Source organism: Natator depressus, chromosome 3 (genome assembly GCF_965152275.1).
Source record: "Natator depressus isolate rNatDep1 chromosome 3, rNatDep2.hap1, whole genome shotgun sequence".
NCBI classification, from domain to species: Eukaryota; Metazoa; Chordata; order Testudines; family Cheloniidae; genus Natator; species Natator depressus.
Window position 1 is genome coordinate 23682427 of NC_134236.1, and position 23991 is coordinate 23706417.

General features: G+C 43.3%; 1 long non-coding RNA gene across 1 annotated transcript in view; it reads right to left on the reverse strand.

Moving 5' to 3' along the window:
* Positions 1-1994: 1994 nt before the first annotated feature.
* The window catches only part of LOC141984462 (uncharacterized), a 40727-nt gene continuing 18730 nt past the window's right edge, over positions 1995-23991 (reverse strand). The window contains exons 3-4 of the long non-coding RNA XR_012638738.1: positions 2706-2845; positions 1995-2179 (exon numbers count right to left, since the gene is read on the reverse strand). This is a non-coding gene — a long non-coding RNA (uncharacterized LOC141984462). The remainder of the gene's footprint in view (positions 2180-2705; positions 2846-23991) is intronic.

Genomic DNA, 23991 nt, shown 5'->3' on the forward strand with positions numbered 1-23991 from the left:
ACTTCTGTTTCACCACACTGGCTAACAAGAAGTCATACAAGCAGTTTCCTCTGGCATTCCAGTCCTTGTATTACCACTGAAAACACTGGATTTAAAGGTGAGTGGTTCTTTACAACCAGTCTCATCAACTAAAACATTCTATTGATCCCAAAGGACCAGCCACACACCCAGGTCAATATATAACTTAGATCTTATCAAAAATCCCTCTAATGCCAATCCTTTAGTATCTAAAATCTCTAAAACCACTCAATTTGAATAGTTCCTCCAAGACGTGCTGGCTAGCTACCTTGTGGATGTTATTCCAGAAGCAAACATTTGAAATCCAGGTATAGAGCCAATACTTACTTATAACTTCAAACACAAAAATGATACATGCATACAGATAGCATAATCATAACCAGCAAACCATAACCTTTTCATAGACACCTCACTTGATAACCTTTGTATAAGATTTGCTGCAAATATATAACAGTGGTTGCCACAATCATCTATCTGGTCATATTTTAATCAGATAATGACTAAAATCCTGAGCATCACTTTGAAAATTTACCCCTTTGCATAGTGTTAATGGTAGTATAGGAAGAAGTGTTACTGGTACTTGCCTTAAAAGATCCACCTTGGGAAACATTTCCACTCTGATATGCATGAAGAAGAATGGCTCAGTAGGCAATTTTATTGAGCCAAGTGAATTTATGTTCCTTCCTTACACTATATAGTGTATGGTTTGAAATACTTTGACATTACAGATTTATGATGTTCCAACAACAGCATAAGCCCTCTTCATCTTTTGTGTTATCACGTATGGGATGATGTTTAAAATTATATATATTATACACCCAACAGTTATGTTCAATGAACATTCAGGTTGCAAAGTCAAGCACTGAAAAGTTAGGAAATGCCAAAATTAAAGTTGCTTGTGCAACCTTAGTTCAGTTCCCTTGTGCATATGCATTATGATTAGGCTTGGCAGAATTCAATATTTTTCTATAATTTTGATGGTAATAGTGAATATTTTTAAACATTTGTTTCCCTTTTCATTGATTTAAATTTTCCCAGTTGCCCAAAAGTACGGGGTTCAAGCATTTTTAAAGTTTTTATCTATTTAAATTTTCACAGTTGTGGGAGTCAGACAATGCAGGGAGTCAGACAATTTAACGACTGTAAAAGAGTCAAAACGTTTGTTTTGTAACTGGTAAAACAAATTGTCAACATCACATGTCAAAATATACAAAATGAACCATAAGCAGCTGTGGAAAGAACAATTACACCTTGGTATAAGAAACAGACAATTTCTACCATAATTGAGTGAGGTTAAAACTAATGGATGAGACAAGGCAATTTTTCTGATTGAAAATCATTACTAAAGAGAAAGTGCTACCTTATTTGCAAATTATCAGGTGCTGCTTGGTTTTGGTAAAGGACTATGTTAGCTTTGGATGATCTAGAAGTATTTATCCTGCAGGAAGTCAGAGAAAACTGGTGCGTATATGCTTGGCGGGTCATATTGTATTTGTTTGGGCAGAAAAACAGGAAATTTCTGCTGGTAGATGGCTATCCAGCTAAAGTATTTTTTCCACTTGCTGCAATGTTTCTCTTGGCAGCACAATATGCTAACTTTAGAAGTGTCTGAATGCCTTTCCTAAACTATTAGTACAAAATAAACTCCTTTGTGTTTTACCCAGTCACATTCCTTACTGTGTGTCCTGGAACTGCTTTTCCTTGTATTGTGCAAATCAATAGTTTGCGCACAGAGGGCCAAATTCTGATCTCATGATGATGTAAATCAAGAGTAACTCTTGATGTTGATAGTTAAACCACTGTAAAACCTGACAGAATCATGCCCATTAGTGTTTGTTCTCTGCAGTTCACTGTACACCATTACTTGAACTGTTACCTTGAAATCTTGATCAAAAAGTAATGTTTAATATTACTTTATCTCAAAGATCAGTGGAAGGTATTATAAACTAAAGATGGGGCTGTGCCTCCGTATGTGGGCCCAGAGTCAAACTTCCCCAAAGTCTGGAGGGCGTTGGGGGCTGGAGTTTGAGTTTGCTTCTTCACAGACACAGGGGCTAATGACGAAATTCAGATCGGGATCCAAACATCCACAAAATGAACACTGTTGCTTTTCAGTGTGGCTTTTGACTTCTCATTGTGTTGCTGTAACCTGTTTTACTGCCTGGAAATGAGAAGAAAAAAACTACTATTACAATAAACAATGTAGCACAGGATATTCTAGAACAATATCCCTGAGTAGCACTGCATTAAGCAACAGGGAGTAAAGTCATTGCCTTAAAACACTGCACTGAGAGTTTCATAAGGCACCAACTACAACTTCTTTTATGTTCCTTATGGAACCAGATACATTACCGGTGCTCAACAATGCAAATAAACATATGTGTAGAAGGGATGATTCTGAGCCAAGCAATCTGACGCGCTGAGGCTTGGTTTAGCAACACGTGCATTGGCAGCTGCAGTCCTGAAGCTTTAAAACTCTTACCTGTGCTTCAGTAAAGCATTTTTCTTTGTTTTGCTACAGGAACTTAGTGTATTTCAGTGGAGTTCCCCAAGCAGGGCAGGAAATGCTTTGCAGCCCAAGAGGAATATGAGGCCCTCAGGAACGTATGGAATAGTGGGGCAATTATTTAAGCTAGTTTCTGCTGAAGTCAGCTTCAAGGATTGTGTCGCTTAAAGTTGTTTATTACCCGGTTACGTGTTCCCCACTGGTGTCCAGAAGAACTGCATGCTTCAAGCACCCATCCTCCATTCCCCATCTGGATGTACGTACACACTCCACAAGGAACAGGGCAGTAGATGACAGATCTTCAGAGCTGACCGAGCCCTCCTGATCCATGGGGGAAGAGCATTAAAGGGTTTTTAGGCAGTTGTTAAAGTGCATTTGTATAGAAGGGACAGCTCTCACTACTCCCGCCAAGGTGGAGATGGCAATTGTGGGGAACCAGGGAGAAGAAAAATTCTCTCTGCTTTTAGCAGAGGTGCGTGGGCTGTACTCCCTCCTTCTCTCCCATTAGTTTAACCCTTTGTACAGGTCTCTTCCTTGCTACCCCTGCTCAGCAGCTCCCCTGCTAGCTGTTTACAGCATCACAGGGAGGGAGGTGAGATGGGCTCTGGCTGCTCCACTGCTGACTCCCCTGCTGAGTATGGGAGCTCCAGGGAGAGCAGGATAGGAACTCAGCTAGCTCTGCCTGAACCTAAGGTAGAACCTTATTGACATACTATGTTTGGCCCTCCTGCCAGAAAGTCTAGACCCTGCTGGTGTGTAGCATTGCCTCTTGTGCAGATACAAGCCCTGTGCTATTTGGGTGCCAACAAAATTATATAAGCAACTCTAATGGTCCTCACTCAGGGTCTGGTTGGGGACCGTGGGCTAGTGGTCACGAAATCAACCCCTGACTGCCAAGGGGGTTGTAGGGAGGGGAGCCCGGGCCCTCCCACTCCACTGGGCTCCGACCCAGGGCCCTTTGGGCTACCAGTGGTCTGGCAACCAAGGAAGGCTGCCCCCCGGGCTTCTTCCTCTTGTTCTCCCCCTGCCCCCCGGGTCAGCTTGGTTCAAGGCTTTTCCATATTGGGGAAGTCCAAACCAAAATAAGCAAGAGGGGGTTACCACTGTCCAGAGTCTACAGGCAGGGGAGATGGGGGATACTTCCCTCTCAGATTGTCTCTAGGGTGAGTCCTCCCTTCCCACAGGGACAGCCCCTTTGGGCAGCTGTGTCAGTCTTTAGGCTTCCCACTGCTCTGCGCTGCTGGAGCTGCAGGTGTGCTCACCTCCAGCTCTGCTACCCAAATGAGCTAATTCCCTGCCTCTGAATTCCTCCAGCAGATGGAGCCTTTGCTGCAGGTCTGGCGGGGCAGGGCTCAGATGCACACACCCCTGCCCTCAACTGCAAGCAGTATATACAGACACAAACTCTCTAACCAGTTAGTCACAGTGCATCGTTGTGTTAGCATAGCTGTGTGAGCTAATAACAAAAGATTACATGTATTACATACACAAAATGTTAAAAGGACATTTTTAAGGGTGCATAATCAAGCATCCAGGTTACCTTAATTCAACCCCTTGTGCGTATGCATTGTGATACCGAAATTCCATTATGTAGCATCAGATCGACACCCACATGGGTCATCAGCAGGTTGTAAACTTTATATCCATTGCACAGACCTCTGCCACGTGAGCTAACAGAGTAACTGATAGCAGCAGTAGACTGTCATCCTCTTTGTGGGCCAGCACTAGATGGGGATGAGAGGGTTTGCCAGAGGGTTTCACAGATACTTGCTTACAACAGAAGAATGGTGAGACATGGGACTCTAGGGCTCCATTCTATTCCCTGGAAAGGAGTGTTCTCTAGTGGGCACAGACTCTTCTGCTCATTTCCCCCAAGCTTCTGCCTCTACTCATCCAACCTGCCCCTGTCCCAGTTCTTTCTCTTCCCCACCCCTGGCTCCTCATCCCTGTCCCATTCTCCTCACCTAGCCAGTCTCAGTTTCCACATCCCAGCAGTGGGGTCATTGAAAGCACAAGAGAGATAGGCTCCTGGCTTTCAGTTCTGGCAGAGCTGGGAACTGCAATTGCAGGGAAAGTCCGGCTCAGCCCCAAACTGTAGCATGCTCAGTGCAGAGAGAATCCTTGGGGAAATAAGTTGCAAAGCTTTTGTAAGTACATGTGCAAAGTGCAATTTTTCAAAAGCTTATAAATTGGCCATATTTGGACTTATTTTCACTGGGATGGTTAAAGGCACATACCTGACACAAAGGCTATGCCAGCCACATTTCAAGTCTGTTCCAAAGAATTTTTTAACATAGGCAAGAGACCATAATTTTTATTTAGCTTTGTTCTTAGAAACAGCTGAACTGTTTTTGGCTCAAATTTGCCAGAAAAATTCAGTGTGAGGCAAGCACCAGGCAAGGAAAATCTCAGCCTGAATAATTAAAGGTTGGTACAGTTATAAGCAACTGAAAACAGGGTCTTATAGTGGGAAGTGTCAGGCAACCTTAATACTAGGTGGTGCTATTTTGGGTAGCATCACCTATGAAATCAGTGGGACAACTCAAGGTGTAAGGTACTACTCAATGTGAGTAAAGGTATCACAATTTAGCGGTTGGTGACTAAGAGCCCAAGTGCTGTTTGTAAGTGGATTTCAGACATTCTGAGTGAAGATTATTCAAAAGGCACAACCACGGGTATGTTTGGAACATAAAAAGTTTCGGTCGAGAGGGTTAGAAATGTATTATTAATAATAATTCTTTGCATTTCTGTAGCCTTTTTTCACTGAGGGTTCCAAGGGTTTTATAAATATCAGATGAGCCCCAGTCCCTCTGTGAAGCAGAAGAGAAATGTATAGAGATCTCTTCTTCTACCACCAAAATATAACCACTTCTGCTCATATGCAATGGGTGGCTGGGGACTAACACACAGATAAAGTTAATTTTGGAACCTTAGCCAAGGATTTTCTGATTTGGCAATATCTATGTTTTCAACCAAAAATGTCCCTAGTCCTATAGCTAGACTTAAGCCATTCTTTTCTAGGACATTTGTGTATTTACAGATGCAACACCTTTTCCTGTTTCACACATCACTTGCCCAGATTTAATTTGAAGTTCCAAGTGGACATGGTATTCTTCATGTCCTGCCCTAAATTGCTGTATAACATTACTATGTGCTGGTAAACAGTTGCTTTGTTCTAAACCTGAGGTGGCTGCATTTCGGCAGTGGGCGAAGTGATGGCTGTATAGCTTGTAAAGTGCTTTATGATCGTTTGTGAAGAAAAGTACTTTATAAATACACATTGTCAGCAAAGGAGAGTTATTTGCCCACAATCTTTGGACTATCTAGACCTATGGAAAGCTTATAGGAAAGCATTTTTAATCAATCATGTGACTCTTAGAAATAATTGATGGACGTATATTTCCAAAAGATCAAAGTCTGCTGTCAAATAAATTCGATTACTCATTATTAGTTTCAGTAGTTCTCATAAGAATAATAAACAGCTGGTGGTTTTTCTCAAAAGATTAGAGTAAGCTGTGTAATGCGTAGTGATGAAAGTGGCAAGGATTTGGGGAAAAAAGGACAGACTATTTCCATAGTTTATGAAAACTAAATCGTTCCACTTAATTCAGTACTTTAAGTGTATTTAGCAACATCAGAAAGTATTACAGAGAACATTGTATAACTGCCCATGTCTTTCAATGAAAAGCTAAAGATGGTATTTTACAATTATTCCAATATATAGTGGGAAGAATCCAATTCATATTGGCCAGTGTCAGCGCTGGCAGATTTGCTTATTTCCAAATCATTTCATAGAATCATAGAATATCAGGGTTGGAAGGGACCTCAGGAGGTCATCTAGTCCAACCCCCTGCTCAAAGCAGGACCAATCCCCAATTAAATCATCCCAGCCAGGGCTTTGTCAAGCCTGACCTTAAAAACTTCTAAGGAAGGAGATTCTACCACCTCCCTAGGTAACGCATTCCAGTGTTTCACCACCCTCCTAGTGAAAAAGTTTTTCCTAATATCCAACCTAAACCTCCCCCACTGCAACTTGAGACCATTACTCCTTGTCCTGTCATCTTCTACCACTGAGAATAGTCTAGAACCATCCTCTTTGGAACCACCTCTCAGGTAGTTGAAAGCAGCTATCAAATCCCCCCTCATTCTTCTCTTCTGCAGACTAAACTATCCCAGTTCCCTCAGCCTCTCCTCATAAGTCATGTGTTCCAGACCGCTAATCATTTTTGTTGCCCTCCGCTGGACTCTCTCCAATTTATCCACATCCTTCTTGTAGTGTGGGGCCCAAAACTGGACACAGTACTCCAGATGAGGCCTCACCAATGTCAAATAGAGGGGAACGATCACGTCCCTCGATCTGCTCGCTATGCCCCTACTTATACATCCCAAAATGCCATTGGCCTTCTTGGCAACAAGGGCACACTGCTGACTCATATCCAGCTTCTCGTCCACTGTAACCCCTAGGTCCTTTTCCGCAGAACTGCTGCCTAGCCATTCGGTCCCTAGTCTGTAGCTGTGCATTGGGTTCTTCCGTCCTAAGTGCAGGACCCTGCACTTATCCTTATTGAACCTCATCAGGTTTCTTTTGGCCCAATCCTCCAATTTGTCTAGGTCCCTCTGTATCCTATCTCTGCCCTCCAACGTGTCTACCACTCCTCCCAGTTTAGTATCATCCACAAATTTGCTAAGAGTGCAATCCACACCATCCTCCAGATCATTTATGAAGATATTGAACAAAACCGGCCCCAGGACCGACCCCTGGGGCACTCCACTTGACACCGGCTGCCAACTAGACATGGAGCCATTGATCACTACCCGTTGAGCCCGACAATCTAGCCAACTTTCTACCCACCTTATAGTACATTCATCCAGCCCATACTTCTTTAACTTGCTGACAAGAATACTGTGGGAGACCGTGTCAAAAGCTTTGCTAAAGTCAAGAAACAATACATCCACTGCTTTCCCTTCATCCACAGAATCAGTAATCTCATCATAGAAGGCGATTAGATTAGTCAGGCATGACCTTCCCTTGGTGAATCCATGCTGACTGTTCCTGATCACTTTCCTCTCATGTAAGTGCTTCAGGATTGATTCCTTGAGGACCTGCTCCATGATTTTTCCGGGGACTGAGGTGAGGCTGACCGGCCTGTATTTCCCAGGATCCTCCTTCTTCCCTTTTTTAAAGATTGGCACTACATTAGCCTTTTTCCAGTCATCTGGGACTTCCCCCGTTCGCCACGAGTTTTCAAAGATAATGGCCAATGGCTCTGCAATCACATCCGCCAATTCCTTTAGCACTCTCGGATGCAACTCGTCCGGCCCCATGGACTTGTGCACGTCCAGCTTTTCTAAATAGTCCCTAACCACCTCTTTCTCCACAGAGGGCTGGCCATCTACTCCCCATGTTGCGATGCCCAGCGCAGCAGTCTGCAGCATTTCCCCTCATTCTCTTAGATTTCAAGTAATGCTAAAATCAGGGATGACCCTGATGAGAAATCACAAGATTAGTTTCTATATATTGAAGTCTAGAACTGTATTGGGGAAAGTTTGAAATGAATTGGCCATACACTAATCATGACCTACAAGTAAAGGTGGGTAATTCCATAGCAAAATCAGATGGCCCATTAGCCATTAAGATGTCTTACCTACAGCATGACAGATAATTCTGTACTGAATATTTTGCTTTATCCACAATTAGAAGCTTGTGTAATATGTGAAAACTTAATCATACATCTTCTCAATTAACTGTACTGGCAGTTAAGTAATATTTAATGCAAAGAAGCATTTGGATAATCTGGAATATCGGTGAACAATGATTTCTTCAAAGCAGTAGCTATGATCCCTCTTTGAAATGGCTCGTTTGAAGTTTTCTTTGCATGGCCATAAAACAAAAGACACTCTGTTTAAAGGATTACATTAAAGGAGTTTTTTCATGTATGTGTTTGTTGGAAAGGGGTGATAGGGAAGAGACCCCCATAATGCTATGGAAGTATATTAAGGCTGTCATTTCAAAGAAGAGTGAAAGGTTCCTTAGATCTTTCTCCAAAAGTGAGATAATTTTGCATGCTAGTCCTTTCATTTTTGTTTCTTAGCCCACAAATTATCAAAGAGCATGTTTTTATTGCTCTTACTATCTTTGCTTTCTTTTAATAGCTTCTTTTTGTACTTTTCATCTGGTATGTATTTTTGAGACAAATACTTCAAAACAAGTGACAAGATTTATACCAGTTTCAAAAATACCGTTTCTTACACCAGCCTAGGTTATCCACCTACCTATCTTTGCTCTGTATCTTTGCATTTTCCTCACTTGGAATAATCGTAAAATACCATCTTTAGCTTTTCATTAAAAGACACAGGCAATTATACAATGTTCTCTTATACTTTCTGATGTAGCTGAATACATTTAAAGTATTGAATTAAATAGAAAGATTTTGCTATTGTGGTCAATTTCCCGCATGTAAACAATCCCTTATTATACATGAAAATCAGGCCATCTTGTCTCCATGCATATGTGAATATCCAATTTAATTCCATTGGTTTTGGGGGTTCTTTTGGAGATTATTTAGGAGGAGAGAGTATTTTCACAGTGATTTCATACCTTATAGCTGCCATTATGTTTGGTCTTCTTACAAGGAGCATATTGGCAAAAAAGAGGAAATTAATGTTGATGCAGTCTGTGGATTCAGCAATACAATAATCACTATTTCATGTTTAATTACAATTCCAGGTGGATTTCTCTCACCTCTGTGTGTTGTTCCATCTTATATGATTAATTTTGACAAATGATCTCCTGGCTGAATAGAATTGTAATGGAAACTCAGCACACATTATATAATTTACATGCAATGGATTTAATGATGATGGTTACTGAACAATGAAGCCTTCCACATCTTGATTTTTCTGTTTATATTCTTTATTGTTCTGGTAGGCATATATACGTATTTGCTTAATTACTTCTAATGATGGAATATATCTTTCAGAACGTTAATCTTCTATTCTGCACATCCTTCTTACCATGCTACAGACTCTTGTGACTTAATTTATTCTGTATAGGTTTGATTTTCCTTACAGCTCATGCTAAGTAAAGTCTATTTTATTTAAGGTTATAAATCACATTCAGATATAGCTCCCTGTTTTTCATAGCTTCATTGATTTAGAAACAAACTCATTTGAGCTGAATTTTTTCACAGATTAGTTTTTGGGGCAAGAAGCAAAATTCCCACAGCCATCTTTTAGTTTGAAGGTATGTGGATGTGGGAATTCTTCCTTTAAAAAAAAAATCTGTTCACAATTTTAGATAGGTCTGTAACAAAAGCGGCCAGAGTTTGAAACTGAGTAACAGAGACGCACAATACCTATTCACAACTTAAGTCCTCTTGGACCCTATTTTGAGGGCCAGTGACTTAACGGGTACAGAGGCCTTATGGTGGTGCTTTGCTCAAGGATGAACTCACCTGTAGCCCTCCTGAGGAGCAGTGCCTTTACTTAGTTTGAAAAATAAATTGCTATGATTGAAAAATTATGCTAGGTTGAAACTTGCATGTACAAGATAATTTTCCTAGATCTACATGGGTACATTGAACAAAGACATACTGCACCTGAGAGCACACAGTTCAAAGGACTTACAAGCACAGATTCTGAAAGCCAGTACAGCTTTCAAGACATGTTATGTGATTACACTGAGATTTCCCTCTTTTTTTTTTTAAAAGGAAAAAAACCTATAAAATTAAATGGAAAAGGTTAGAATTAATAAAACATTAAGATTTCAAGTTTAGATATTCTGTACAAGAAATTCCCGAAGACAAAGTTGCTTCAGCAATTTTAACTCAGCAGTATTTTCTAATCCTCTTTTTGACTTGTTAAATCTAAATCTAAAGGTCCCAGACTCTTAGGATTCCCTTCTGGCTTTGCCCATACTTTGCAAGCTCCTGGTGCACTCTCAAGTCCTTGTGTTTCAGCCACTAGTGTGTCATGGCCACTGAGAGTCAGGAAGTTATGTTACCTCTGTATTTGGCACTGGTGCAACCACTGCTGGGATACTGTTTCCAGTCCTGGAGTCTACAAGTCAAGAAGGATGTTGACAAATTGGAGGGGGTTCAGAGACAAGCCACAAGAATGATTAGAAAATATGCCTTATCATGAGACTCAAGGAGCTCAATCTATTTAACTAAGAACATAAGAACAGCCACATGGGGTCAGACTAAAAGGTCCATCTATCCCAGTATCCTGTCTTCCGACAGTAGCCAATGCCAGGTGCCCCAGAGGGAATTAACAGAACAGGTAATCATCAAGTGATCCACCCCTATGGCCCATTCCCAGCTTCTGGCAAACAGAGTCTAGGGACACCATCCCTGCCCATCCTGGCTAATAGCCATTGATGGACCTATCGTCCATGAACTTTAGTTCTTTTTTGAACCCTGTGATAGTCTTGACCTTCACAACATCTTCTGGCAAACAGTTCCACAGACTGACTGTGCAGTGTGTGAAAAAATACTTCCTTTTGTTTGTTTTAAACCTGCTGCCTATTAATTTCATTTGGTGACCCCCTAGTTCTTGTGTTATGAAGAGGAGTAAATAACACTTCCTTATTTACTTTCTCCACCAGTCATGATTTTATAGACCTCTATCATATCCCCACTTAGGCATCTCTTTTCCAAGCTGAAAAGTCCCAGTCTTATTCATCTCTCCTCATATGGCAGCCATTCCATACCCCTCATCATTTTGGTTGCCCTTTTCTGAACCTTTTCCAATTCTAATACATCTTTTTTGAGATGGGGCGACCATATCTGCAAGCAGTATTCAAGATGTGGGCGTACCATGGATTTATAGAGGCAATATGATATTTTCTGTCTTATTATCTATCCCTTTCCTAATGATTCCCAACATTCTGTTTGCCTTTTTGACTGCCGCTGCACATTGCGTGGATGTTTTCAGAGAACTATCCACAATGACTCCAAGATCTCTTTCTTGAGTGGTAACAGCTAATTTAGACCCCATCATTTTATATGTACAGTTGGGATTATGTTTTCCAATGTGCATTACTTTGCATTTATCAACATTGAATTTCATCTGCCATTTTGTTGCCCAGTCACGCAGTTTTGAGAGATTCTTTTGTTGCTCTTCGCAGTCTACTTGGGACTTAACTATCTTGAGTACATTGGGGGGGTGGTATAATAGGCAGCCTTCCCTGGCACAGCTGCCACCGACCCACCGCCGGACACCTGGGCTGCATTGGCTCTGCCCCTATCCCTTTTCCAAGGCCCCCACCGTCTGCTGCTGCCTCCCTGCCTGCCACTGCTTGCTGTGTCCCTCCTCCTGGGGGTGGGGAATGAGGAGGGAATGTAGCAAGCCAGCAGTGGGCGGAAGGGTCTGGTGCAGGAGTGAGGAGGCTCCATGTGCTGGGACTGGCTGGGGGCGGCCTGGCCCAGCATGGCTGGGGCTGGCCTGGCGCTCAGGGTGGCTGGCGGCTTGGCTCGGCCAGTAGCTTGATGGGGACAGTGTGGCTGGAGTCAGCCCAGCAGCTCATGGTGGCGCAGCTCAGTGTGCCTCCTCTAGTTGTGGGGAGCCCTCAAGGCTCCTCCTGTTATGGGGGAGGTCGGGGCTCCAGCATGCAGGGGAGGGGGTGGGGCCTCAAGCGGAAGGAGCGTGGCCGGCAGGCTAGCCTCCCCAGAGCGGGGGTTCACCCGCCGCCCATGCTTGAGTAATTTTATGTTATCTCCAAATTTTGCCACCTCACTGTTTATCCCTTTTTCCAGATCATTTATGAATACGTTGAACAGTACTGGTCCCAGTACAGACCTCTGGGGGACACCACTATTTACCTCTCTCCATTCTGAAAACTGGCCATTTATTCCTACCCTTTCTTGCCTATCTTTTAACCAGTTACCAATCCATGAGAGGATCTTCCTTCTTTTCCCATGACAGCTTACTTTGCTTAAAAGCCTTTGGTGAGGGGCTGGTCAAAAGCTTTCTGAAAATCTAAGTACACTATATCCACTGGATCCCCTTGTCCACATGCTTGTTGACCCCCTCAACCAAGTTCTCAATCTGTAAAATTATCTTCTACCTGCCTAAATATTTCCTTCTACTGTTGCAGATGACTATGGTATCCTCCTTCACTTCCTGTCCTAAACAGTCTAGTGTTGCCACATGATGTTAAACAGTTGCTGTGCTCCAGGTAGCTATATTTCAGTGTATATAGAACTAATTTCCAAAGCACACTGAGCTCCTTCAAGAGAACAGGAAAGATTGTTTTGATTGTTGGGATTACTCAGAGGAAAATGCCTCTCAGGTACCAAGGTTTGCCGGCAATCAAAACAACATTTTTTTCCTCTTTTCAACAAAATCTGGCACTGGCAGCTGTGGATCCGTTCCAGTCTCCAGATTACTCTGCAGCTCCCAAGTTCCATGTTTTGTATATGACATCTCTGAATGCCGATATGTCATATACAAAGAGAAGCTTAAGGGGTGATTTGGTCACAGTTTATAAATTCCTGGAGTTAGCACTCTAAAAATAACAGTGCAGATGTTCAGGGTTGGCATGGGCAGTGCATACACCCCCCCACATTTGGGGAGGCTAGCCCCCTGCCCCACCACTTCCGGCAGGCCCAGCCCTGCCCCTGCTCTCACCGACCAGCCTGCCGGAGCAGTCCCAAACCCTGGCCGACCCACCAGCACCTTGAGCAGCCCCAAACCCTAGCCAGCCCCCTGGTTGGAGCAATCTGGAGGAGCCCAGGCGGGCTCCTAAACTCATGCTATTATTGTTAAACCCAAAGGGCAGTTCCTAAAAAACCAAAACTAGCAATCTATTCTCCACCTAAATCCCTTCTCTACTGAACATCACAGAGAAAAAGGTCAATATTCACACTCTCTTAGGATTCCATCCTATTTTTACCCACACTTTGCAACCTCCTGGCGCACCTTGAAGGCCTTGTGTCTCAACCAGTACATTTGTGAGTGAAGAGAGGAGGCTGGCCCTGGGACTCCCTTTGATGCTCATTAGTGCTTATAACCAGTTAAATGGGGTCATTGTTTAGTTATGAAAAGCATTTCCATTCCCATCAGAGACCGAGCATGCACTCCTACCTAGCAACTAATGATTATGATTATTATTCATTTATTTTTATGGGTCTTAAGTGCGATAGCTTTCTAGGTGTCTTGCACAATATGCAGTTAAAATGAATTAAAGTACTAAAATTAATAGCACGATTATAATCCAATGAATTACAATAGAATTTCAGTGACTAGAGAAGCAGTATTAAAAGGTCAGTGTAAAGACCATATGCAGTTAATACATTCTAGTGGTGTGATTTTCAGAGGTGCTCACTGCTGGGTACCCGTATCTCCTACTGAAGAAGTGAATCAAGTCAATTTTACTTAAATACCTAGGGCTCCGGTTCAGTGAGATACTTAAGCAAATGGGACTACCCGTGTGCTTAAAGCAAGGCACCAGTTTAATTACCTTGCTGAATCAGGGCCTAAACTGGGGTTCAGGTGCCTAAACCTAGACATCTATGTTTGAACATTTGGGTCTAAATGTGTGCAAGGACCATCGCCAGCCCAAATTAGGCACTTATGTTAATTCACTTGGGCCCTATTGAAATTTTACCCTTGGACCTAAAATGCAAAACATGTAAAATGAAAAGCATTTATTTTGTTTGAAGGTTTTTGCCTAATTTTTCAGTTTTTCAACTAAAGAAAAAGTATTTGGTTTTCAGGTTTGCTTCCCTATGGAAATAAGGGAGAGAAAGGAGATGAAAAAACTGGAAAATTGAAAAAATGTTTAGGTTCTTAAACCCAAAAGTCTTTCAGGTTTTGGTTTTTCATTGAGAAAAAAAAAAAAAAAAAAACAGAACATTTTGACCAAAGTGAAAATTTGTTTGGATTGAAGAGCCATTTCTCCTCAAAAAAAGGTTCACAAAAATAGAAAATAAATCCAAGCCTCTCTGTCAGCAGTGAATTCCTCTTGTTATGCCAGGAATCACTTCACCCACCATTGGAATCCATTTGCCTCTGAGGTGAAGTGTCTCAGGGTGTTTAAAAGCACATAGCAATGCCTTACAGGAAAATCCAGTGACAGGTAATAATGATAAAATCACAGCTGATGGGAACTGTTTAAGGGGCTGATCCAAAGCCCACTGCAGTCAGTGGAAGTCTTTTCATTGACTTTACAAGGCTTTGAATCAGGGCCTAACAGCACACAGCAAAGTTCGACCAAGGGTTAGGACACACAGGAAAGAGGGAATACGTTAGCTACTTGAAGCTGGAGCATTTGGCCACACTACGAGACTTAACTCAATACCTCTTTCTGGTACTTTCTGTTCCAGTCAATTTTGCTACAAGAGAGGTAATCAGGAAACAAACCATAGATACACACTGGAGTGGGGATTCTGGTGTGACATCTCTCCTCACCCACAACAAGCCTGACATGCTTATTTGGCTCCCAGCTGTTCTGAAAAAGCCTTTCAGCCTCTGAAGTTGGTGAGATGGGATCTTTCTTGGTTTTCCCCCTTCTCCCCGCCCCTTTGTCTGCCTTCTATGAACTCTACAGGGAGTTTTCTTTGCCTGCTTTGAAGTTAAATCTGCTCTCCCAATTTCACACAGAATGTGGAATTGTACATATGAAGGGGCTTTTGTTGTTCTTTTTAGCTGATTGATAATTTTGGAAAAGAAATTGAAAATCTGGCTTTTCTGCCAGAAGGATTCCGCTTGACAGAAATGCAGTTCTATAGGCAACTTCTTTACATTGCAAACTCTAGGCTCTTAGTCCAGGCAGACAGGTATATTGTAATAGAGCTTTCAGTAAGGTTTCACCTAGCTTTTTAGTCCCTGACTGGTGACCTAGAAATATTGCCGTTGTTTACAGAATTGTACACAATTCCCAAGGCTGGCTAACAAAACAACAATTCTGCTTCATGTACAATTTCAAGGTCTCCCTCACCCCTACTGTGGAATGAAAAAGAAACCTTTTGAATTTTTGGGAGAGCATGAGTCCCCCAGCACAGCCAAGCATAGGCGCTGACTCCATGGGTGCTCTGGGGCTCAAGCACCCATGGAAAAAAAATAGAGGGTGCTCAGCACCCACCAGCCACAGCTGTTTGGGGGCTGCTGATTTTTCAACAGAAGAGAAAGTTAGCTGAAAATTGTTCAACCAGCTTCAAGTGTTTGCCCTTGTGACCAGAGCAATTAGCCAAAATTCATGGTCTTGCACCTGGTCTTGCATGGTCTTGTTTCCAAGAAAAAGGAGATGATGATGTGACTTGGGTGCAATTCTGCTTATTTACATAGAATGTACATGGAGTCCTGTTTTCCTGAACACTGTAGGAATCAAACAACAGGAGACCATTTCTTTGCACACAGTTCCAAGCCCCTTTCCAGCCAGCACTCTACCTAAAAGCTGTCTCTCTCAGCTTTTTCTCAGGATCATGCCACAAACGTTTCTCTGTCTGTCTCTAGTGCTTCTTTGCTGCCTTCTCTGCACCCTTCTGTGGTTCTTCTACTGCTTGTCTCTCACACACAGATGCAACTGCAGTCAACTCAATCCCCCACTTCTGCATCAGATCCCCAGGAAACCCCTTGGGCTGCATAGCTCAGCCACTGCCCAGGCTTGCATACGGTCTAGCCCTTGAACAGTAGTTTTCCATTGTTTCAGCTATCACTAAGCAAAGGGGCCTATAATTGTTCCAGTTGCCTCATTTAGCTCAAAAGGAAGGCAGCTAGCATGCCAAATAATGTCTCTGAGGTGATATGATTGCCCAGCCCCCAACATGGCACTACAATTTCTGCCTGCACCAGGTCGGATTCTGATCTCACCTGGAATAGCTGCATTCAAGTTGAGAATTACAATATGCTCATTTAACACAATTATACAGGGCTCAGACAGACAGACTCTTCGGGAGCTGGGATTAGGACTCCGCTTCTTCAGTTCTAGAGACACAGGCCAATCCAACTTCTGAAAGAGAACTCCTTTAGCTGACTGTAGTTGCAGGTCCCATGTTCCCTCTATGGGCCACTAGAGGTAGCCTCAAACATCATTATTATGAAGTCACCATAGAAATGGAAGGGAGCCATCAGTTACCTAAAAAAGGGAGTACCATCTATTATCTAGTAATGAATATGTTGTGACAATGACGCTGTAGCCACAAAGTCTTCAATCATCAGCTATTCTGCTTAGTATTAAAACAAACAAGGGATAATATGGGCACTTCGGAGCTGGTCCTCCATTGTCTTGCTCCTTGCCTAGTCATCTACACCGGTGCAAAGCAAGTGCTAAAATACTCTCATCATACACTCATTCTGCACAAGAGGCAAGCACAGGGGATTTCAAAGTCTCTGAAAAAAGAGCTCGGGCCTTGCTGCTCCAGAAGCAGAGACCCACCCCCCCATCCCCGCTGTGCCAGTGCAGCTAACGTCTTTCAGCTGCAGTAGTACTGGGGCTTAGTCCTCTGCAAGCTGTAGTCACTAGCTGGAGGGTTGCTCACACCGAGGCGTGCTCCCCACACGTGGTTTTTGGTACCAGTCTAGCTATTTTGTTAGGGTCGCAGATTTTTAAAATGGTATCATTATACTGGTACAATCCCTCCTGCCGATGCAGTTATATCAGTATAAAAGTGCCTTATTCCAGTATAGCTTATTCCCCTTTCCGTACCAGAATAAACTAAACAAGCATAAGCACCTTTATAGTGTGTCACTACAACCACGCTCTGTGTGTGTGTGTGTGTGTGTGTGTACCACTTTAACTAGACCATTCTAATGAAAGCTGTATAACTTGTGTGTTTAGACACAGCCTAAGTAGATCTGATATTCTAGCCATTGGAAGGCAATGGTAGAAGGGAATTCATCCCAGTGCTGTCCACCAGCTGCAATATCCAGGTACAGGAGGCCTCCTTGAAAGGTGCTGAGAGCCAGCTGTAGTCTCCCATGTACAGGAGTCACACAAAGGACATGTCAGAGGCAATTCCTACAGCAGTTGGTTGAAAAACAGCCAAAGTAGTTTTGAAATTTTCCTAATTATTTTCAGGTCAGAGTTTGCAAAGAAGCCTGCTTTTTCTTTTTTTGGGAACTTTTACGTTTTGGATTTTGCTTTCCTTCCTCATTCTCCTTTTCTTCCTCCCTTTTTCTCTTTTCCCATTGAAAGAGGAAGGAACACCAGGGAGGAAAGAAAAAATGGAGAACAGTAAAATGGAAAAACCCCAACTTGGAAGTGTTTGGGGTTGTTTTTCTGAGGGAGGAACGGAAAATTGAGAACCAAGTATTTCACAAAAAGTCTGTCTCTGAAAAACAAGCCATTTTCCAATGAAAAAGCTTTTCTTTCAAAAAACTGTGGCCAGCTCTAACTCTGGCTACCAGAATGGCTAGTGGAGACATTGCAGCTGGAGCCCAAACCCAGCCACTGGCTATAACATATACTTTTGGTTACAGCAGTTCCCAGTAGCACAGGGATTGGGAAGGGGTATTCCCTCACACTCAGCGCTTGTGCCAGGCTCAGCCCTTCTGGAAAGATGAACAGAATCCACACTTTCCAGGATATTATCCTGTGCTCCATAAATACTGCAAAGGGACCCTGCACGTTCTTGTGGTGTCTGAGAATTTCTTCCCTTCCCCTTTATAGCTGCGCCAACCCAGAAATGAATAGTTCCCACTAATGCTGTGGTCAGGTATATGCATGCAGCTTATCAGTCTATAAGCAGTAATGACATAAGTATTTAGACTTTAGTCACTAGCTACCCAATTACAGAAGCCTCCTAGTAAAACTATCATCCTTTCTAGCTTAGCTTTACAGGCACGTTTTTGGAGTAGGTTACAATAAATGGCCAGGGGGTATTTGCCCAGACTTTTATTTCCTGTCTTGAATTCATCCTGGTCCCATTGTCTAATTGCAAAGGCATTTCAATCACTTTTTTCCCCCCTCGCTTTTTTTTTTTTTTTTTAAACAAATTCATTTTTGCTTTGTTAAATTTGATATCCTGGTTAGAGTGGAAGGAAGTCAGCTTAATTTATCCTGCAGACAATGCCGACGGAATGGAAAACTCCCTGAACAAGTCCATTTACAAAGGCGAGTGGACTGCAGAGCAACTGCCCCTTCCCTTCCACATGGGCAGGAGAAGAGCGCCTCTGCGTACAGATCTCAGGGGCACAACCTGGGCCAACAATGGTCTGTATATTGGTTCCTCATCCTCTGTGTCTTGTCCCTGATTAGTCTATAAGCTCCTAAGGGCAGAGACTGGGGGCCTGATTCCATTTTGCCTGCACCTTGTGTAGCCATTTACACCTGTACAAAGTGGGTTTAAGACACTTCTAAATCAGAATGGGCATTTAAATGGTGTAAATGTGCACAAAAGGGACAGGTAACATGGAATCTGGCCCCCGGTCTCTGGCCTTGGGAGCTTACCGAATGGGTAAAATGGAGCCACTGGGATTCAGAAATGTTTTATACCCTATAGCTTAGTGGTTTGAGCATTGGCCTGCTAAACCCAGGGTTGTGAGTTCAATCCTTGAGGGGGCCATTTAGGGATCTGGGGCAAAAATTGGGGTTTGGCCCTGCTTTGAGCAGGGGGTTGGACTAGATGACCTCCTGAGGTCCCTTCCAACCCTATGATTCTAAGAGGCTATATCAGGAGTAGGGTCCTGCAGAATTGGGCCCTGCTTCTTCTTCTGTATTTGTGTTGACCAAAGCGTGCTTGTCTTACTCCTGGGAGCAGTCCCACTGAAGTGAGTAAGGTAAGCAGCATTTGAGTTTGGCCCAATAATAATAACCCCATACAGGCTCTGTGCATGTGTGTTTGCAAGACAGCCAAATGTAAACTATCCAAACTGGTTTGGGTTTTTCTTTAATGGGAGTTGCTGGGTTCTCAGCATTTTTGAGAATCACATCACTTACATAGCTGCCCAAATAAGGATTTAAGGCCCTAATTTTAGGCCCCCAATTCTGAAAAGCTTGACCTAGACCTTTTGCAGAAGAGCACAAGCCACATCGGCAAATCCAGACTTGTTTTTACATGAGCGGGAAGAGACCACAACGTCAAAAGGCTGGGATCCCCCTGTTTGACTTCAGACTGTTGTAATTCAACTCCCCTAAGGCAGCAGCAGCTCCTCTTTTGCTAGCAGGATGAAGTAGTGCTGCCCTGCCTGCTGCTTCGAGCACGTCTGCAATCACTTCCCACAGCACAGTTCGCAAATAACTCCGCGCTCGTTTTATTCACCACACGCAGCACTGCAGCAACATATGAAGAAAGCTGCTGTCGGAGGGGCCGATTCTGCTCTCCTGAAAACCAAATGGAGCTTTGCCAGGGTTTTCCATGGAAGCAGGATCAGGCCTTGGCATGCCAGCCTCAAGGCTGTAATTCTGAACTGGCTCCCCCCCCGCCCCTTCCCGACAGGCCTTCAATAAAAGAGGCCTGATTCTGCACAGTGCTAAGCATGTCAGTGAATGTTGAAGACACTCAGCACCGCACAGGATCAGACCCCATGTTACCTACACTTATATCTATGACACCCCAAAACATCCAGATTCAGGGAGGGCAAGAGCTGCTACCTTTTGACAACAGTCCCAAAGAGTCTGCCTCAAAAACACTTAGTCAGCTAGTATTTTCAGAGCTATGGTAGCAGATGCAGAAGCATCAGGCAAAAAAGCAGAACAGCAGAAGTGCAGAGTTTTATGATCAATCAGAAATATACAAAGTAGACACTACTCAAATATTTTTGTCATGCATTTAGCAATAATTTAGATTGTAAACTCCTTGTGACCAGAACAGTGTCTTATGTGTTTGTACAGCACTTAACTAACAGTGCTGTAGCCCCATTACTATATAATGTAAATGTTTAACGATAACATCTGCATGCTTTCTGGGTACTGTACCTGTATAGCTAAATATTTATCAAAGCCATCGTGCTCTGGCTTATAGTACTGGAACACCTGATAAAAAGAGATGGATATAGCACACCACACACAGCAACACATACTTTGTTTTTCCTTTACTCGTTAGGTTTATCTACAAGTCTAGTGGTATTTTTATGACTAGCCTTTAACAGCATTTTACTCTACTCCGTATGACAACATGTGATTTCTGTCTGAAGAGGAAAGTTATGAGAACATTCTGAGTTGTAAGGATTCTCAAGGTACTGCAGAGAATCAACCAAAAGGAATTTTCCCGTGCCCATGTGTGCAATCCATGCATTACGGACTCGAGAGGTGTTGAAATTCCACCTGCGTGTCAGCTAACATCGGACCCTTCTTGGTGAAATTATGGAATTGTATGTAAAATACAACAAAAAAAATCCCACTCCTGCATATAATGAACTGAACCTTTCATCACAGTGACAGACAGCTTCCATTAACTCATCTGCTTCACACAGCCTTCCGTTTATAGGAGGTAGAAAAGAAATCATTAAATGTTATATACCAACCTCCCATAAAAGAACTTCTTGAAAATGCTAATAGCTGCTTCTTGCACAATGGTTGTCAACAGCTATAAAATGCCCATTGCTCTTTAGGTGTGAATATTAACTATAACTTCGATATATTCTCAAAGATTTTTCACTGAGGACCACGTTCCAGAGTGGAGCTGGAGCCAGTGTTGTCAGAACATGGAAGAACAAGTCATTTATTCCATTTTTGTTTAGGTCATTTAATTATATGTTATCCTCATTGTGGGTATTTGCACAATTGCTAGATTCAGTTTTTTTCCTGCAATATGCATCACTGATCCCAATCCACTTTCCCTCTGTGACCCAGGAACCTGTTGGTGCCAACTGGTATAGGGAACAGGGGGTTCACAGAATTTTACAGTGGCCCCTTGGGTTGGATATATGTACAATAGCTCACCACAGGATGGCATGTGAGATCTCTACATACCCACTGGTCATCATAATCACTGCAAAAATGTGTGTACAGATAATATTTAAGGAATTGTGCCTCTAGTGACAATTATATTCCAAAAGCAGGTAACCAGGAGGTGACCTGTCTCAGCAGGTTCCTTTTAGAAAAGAGGCAACAGATGCTTTTCTCCCATTGTGTCCCCCGATATATGCCGATTTGTACACTGAGCCAGGTGCTGATTAAGAGATTGTGAAATCAACAAGAAAGGTGTGTATACAAAAAATACAACCAGCAGGGGGGCACCCTGTTTATGAATAAGAAAGATGGATTGTTCTGACATATTTAGGGGTGCAAATAGGCACCCGGGGTCTTTCACTGAGGAGGCAAGCTGACAGCATGACTCGTCTCATAAATAAAAGATCAGAGCCAACCCTGGTTGTAAGATTCTGGAATGACTTTGGGAGAGCATTGCGTTGTAAGATATGAAAGTATGTAGTTAATTACCTCTAGAAATATAGTTAATTACCTCTAGAACATGTACTTTGATTTTATATATAACCGTTTGTTTCCAATACTTCTACTTGCTATCACTTGAATCTCTATCCTTTGTTAAATAAACTTTTAGTTGTTTTCACTATAAATATATCTAAGGGCTGTGTCACACAGAGTGATCTGACTTGAAGCTGGGGGGCGGGGGAGTGAGTGGAATTGCTTCTTTCAAAGCGGTCAATCTGTGGAATCTGCGCGTGTCCAGTGGAAAAGGGTCTGGACACTCTGGGGAGGTGCTCGGAGGGCTTGGGGGTTGAAGTATATCTATCCCTAATCTGCACAGGCCTAGCAGGGGGTGCTTGTGTTGCCTGTGGCCAGTGCAGTTTGGGAGCCAACCCCTGCCAGGCATAGAAAGGCTGTCTGATGCTAAGGGAAGGCCGTAGCCAGGTGCCTCACACCAAGTCAGTATGGGACTACAAGCATATGGGGACGATTCAGCTATTTTTGAGGTGGCAGGAAAGCAGAAGCTGAATGCTCACCCTTTGCGCAGCAATGGAGAGGGAAGAGAGAAGGTTTGGTCAGTGACACTGTGGCAAGATGGCCAATTTTAGTCTGGTAGGTCCTGCGCTTTTCTTGGTGGGGAGCTAAGATGCCGCCCTTTGCCCCTGCTCTTGGGTGCCGAGGGCCCCGCTACTAGCCTGGGAAGATGGTAGAGGAGGGAAGCAGGGGAGGGGTCTGGGTTTGCTCCTTGCTCTGAGTCCCAGCCCCTCTCAGGTTTCTTACCCTCATCCTCCTTAGGTGGGGTTACCCTCAGTCCTTAGATGCTGGGGGGAAGGGAGTCTCCCTTACTCTAATTCTCAGGTCTTCCAAATCTCTCACCACACTTCTAAGCTCCCCTCCTTCCTCCTCCTCTATCTGCCTGACCCAGGGGGTTTTATTAGATTCCTAACAGGGCCTTAATTGATTGCAGGTGCTCCAATTAACCTGCAGCTACCTTCCCTAGTCTACAGGGAACCACGCCTTAATTAGCCTTGAGCTTATATATTTCCCCTCTAGCACTCTCCTACTGCTCCCTGGCCCTCCTGTATCACAACACAAAAACAATCATTCTGTGTGTTTGTGTTCTGGGTAAGTAAAAGGAATAGTGGCTTGCCTGGCTCTGAAAGATGTTGTCAGTGACTAGGGTGCAGGCAGTCATGCCCAGCAGTTAGAGCAGGAGTCAGGCACCAGATGCCTGAACCGAGGGTCAGAGCCAAAGTCAGAAGCCAGGAATCAGAGCCGAGAGTCAGAACCAGGTTACCGGGAGCGAGGCGAGCCTGAGAACCAGCAGCTGCTGGAGCTATCACACCCATAAGTGAATGTTTTAAGTAGCTGCTGAACTGCTGTTGCTGGATTTAAGAGCTGGTCTGCTGACTCTTCCAACTAATCAGATGGGGTAGCCAATCAGGCAGCCTACCACAGGCCAGCTATGCTCACTAGGGTGGCCCAAACACTAACTCTGCTGTAGGCACTGATTCCTGGCAGATATTCCTGTACACTCAGAGAGGAGATCATAAAAGGAGGGAGCATGATCCTGTGGTTGGGCCCCAGACTTGATCTATCCCCAACACTGTCACTGACTCACTTTTTGAACCTTGGGTGAATCACTTAACCTCTCAGCTTCTGAGTTCCCCCAGATATATAATAATGTCATTAATGTGTCTCTCTATATTATATGGCTAATGACACCCTCTTTTGAGAAGCACTTTGTAATCTACAGGTGGTAAATTATTTTTTGCCATAACAGAATAATCCTCCATGTTTATTGCCACTACTTCATGCTTCCCAGAGCTCTCAGACAGTGTTCCAAAATGGGCAAGTATAATCTGCCTTATTTCAAGATGAGAAAATGGAACAGACTAATTAAGGGTCACACAGTGGGTCAGCAGAAGTCGGGAATAGGTCTCCTGACTCTCAAGCTCCGTGTTCAGTTCACCCACTGGATCACAGCTCCTATGGGATGCATAATGCTGCTCAAAAGGACATCATGCTCTAGGATGGGTCTTAAGAGACTTTGTTCTATGTGATCAGTTAGCTGATCTCTAGGGTCACCATAGTTTTGCATCGGGGGTGTGTGTGCTCATTTGTAAATGCCAGTGCAAAGATATTAGCTACACGAGGA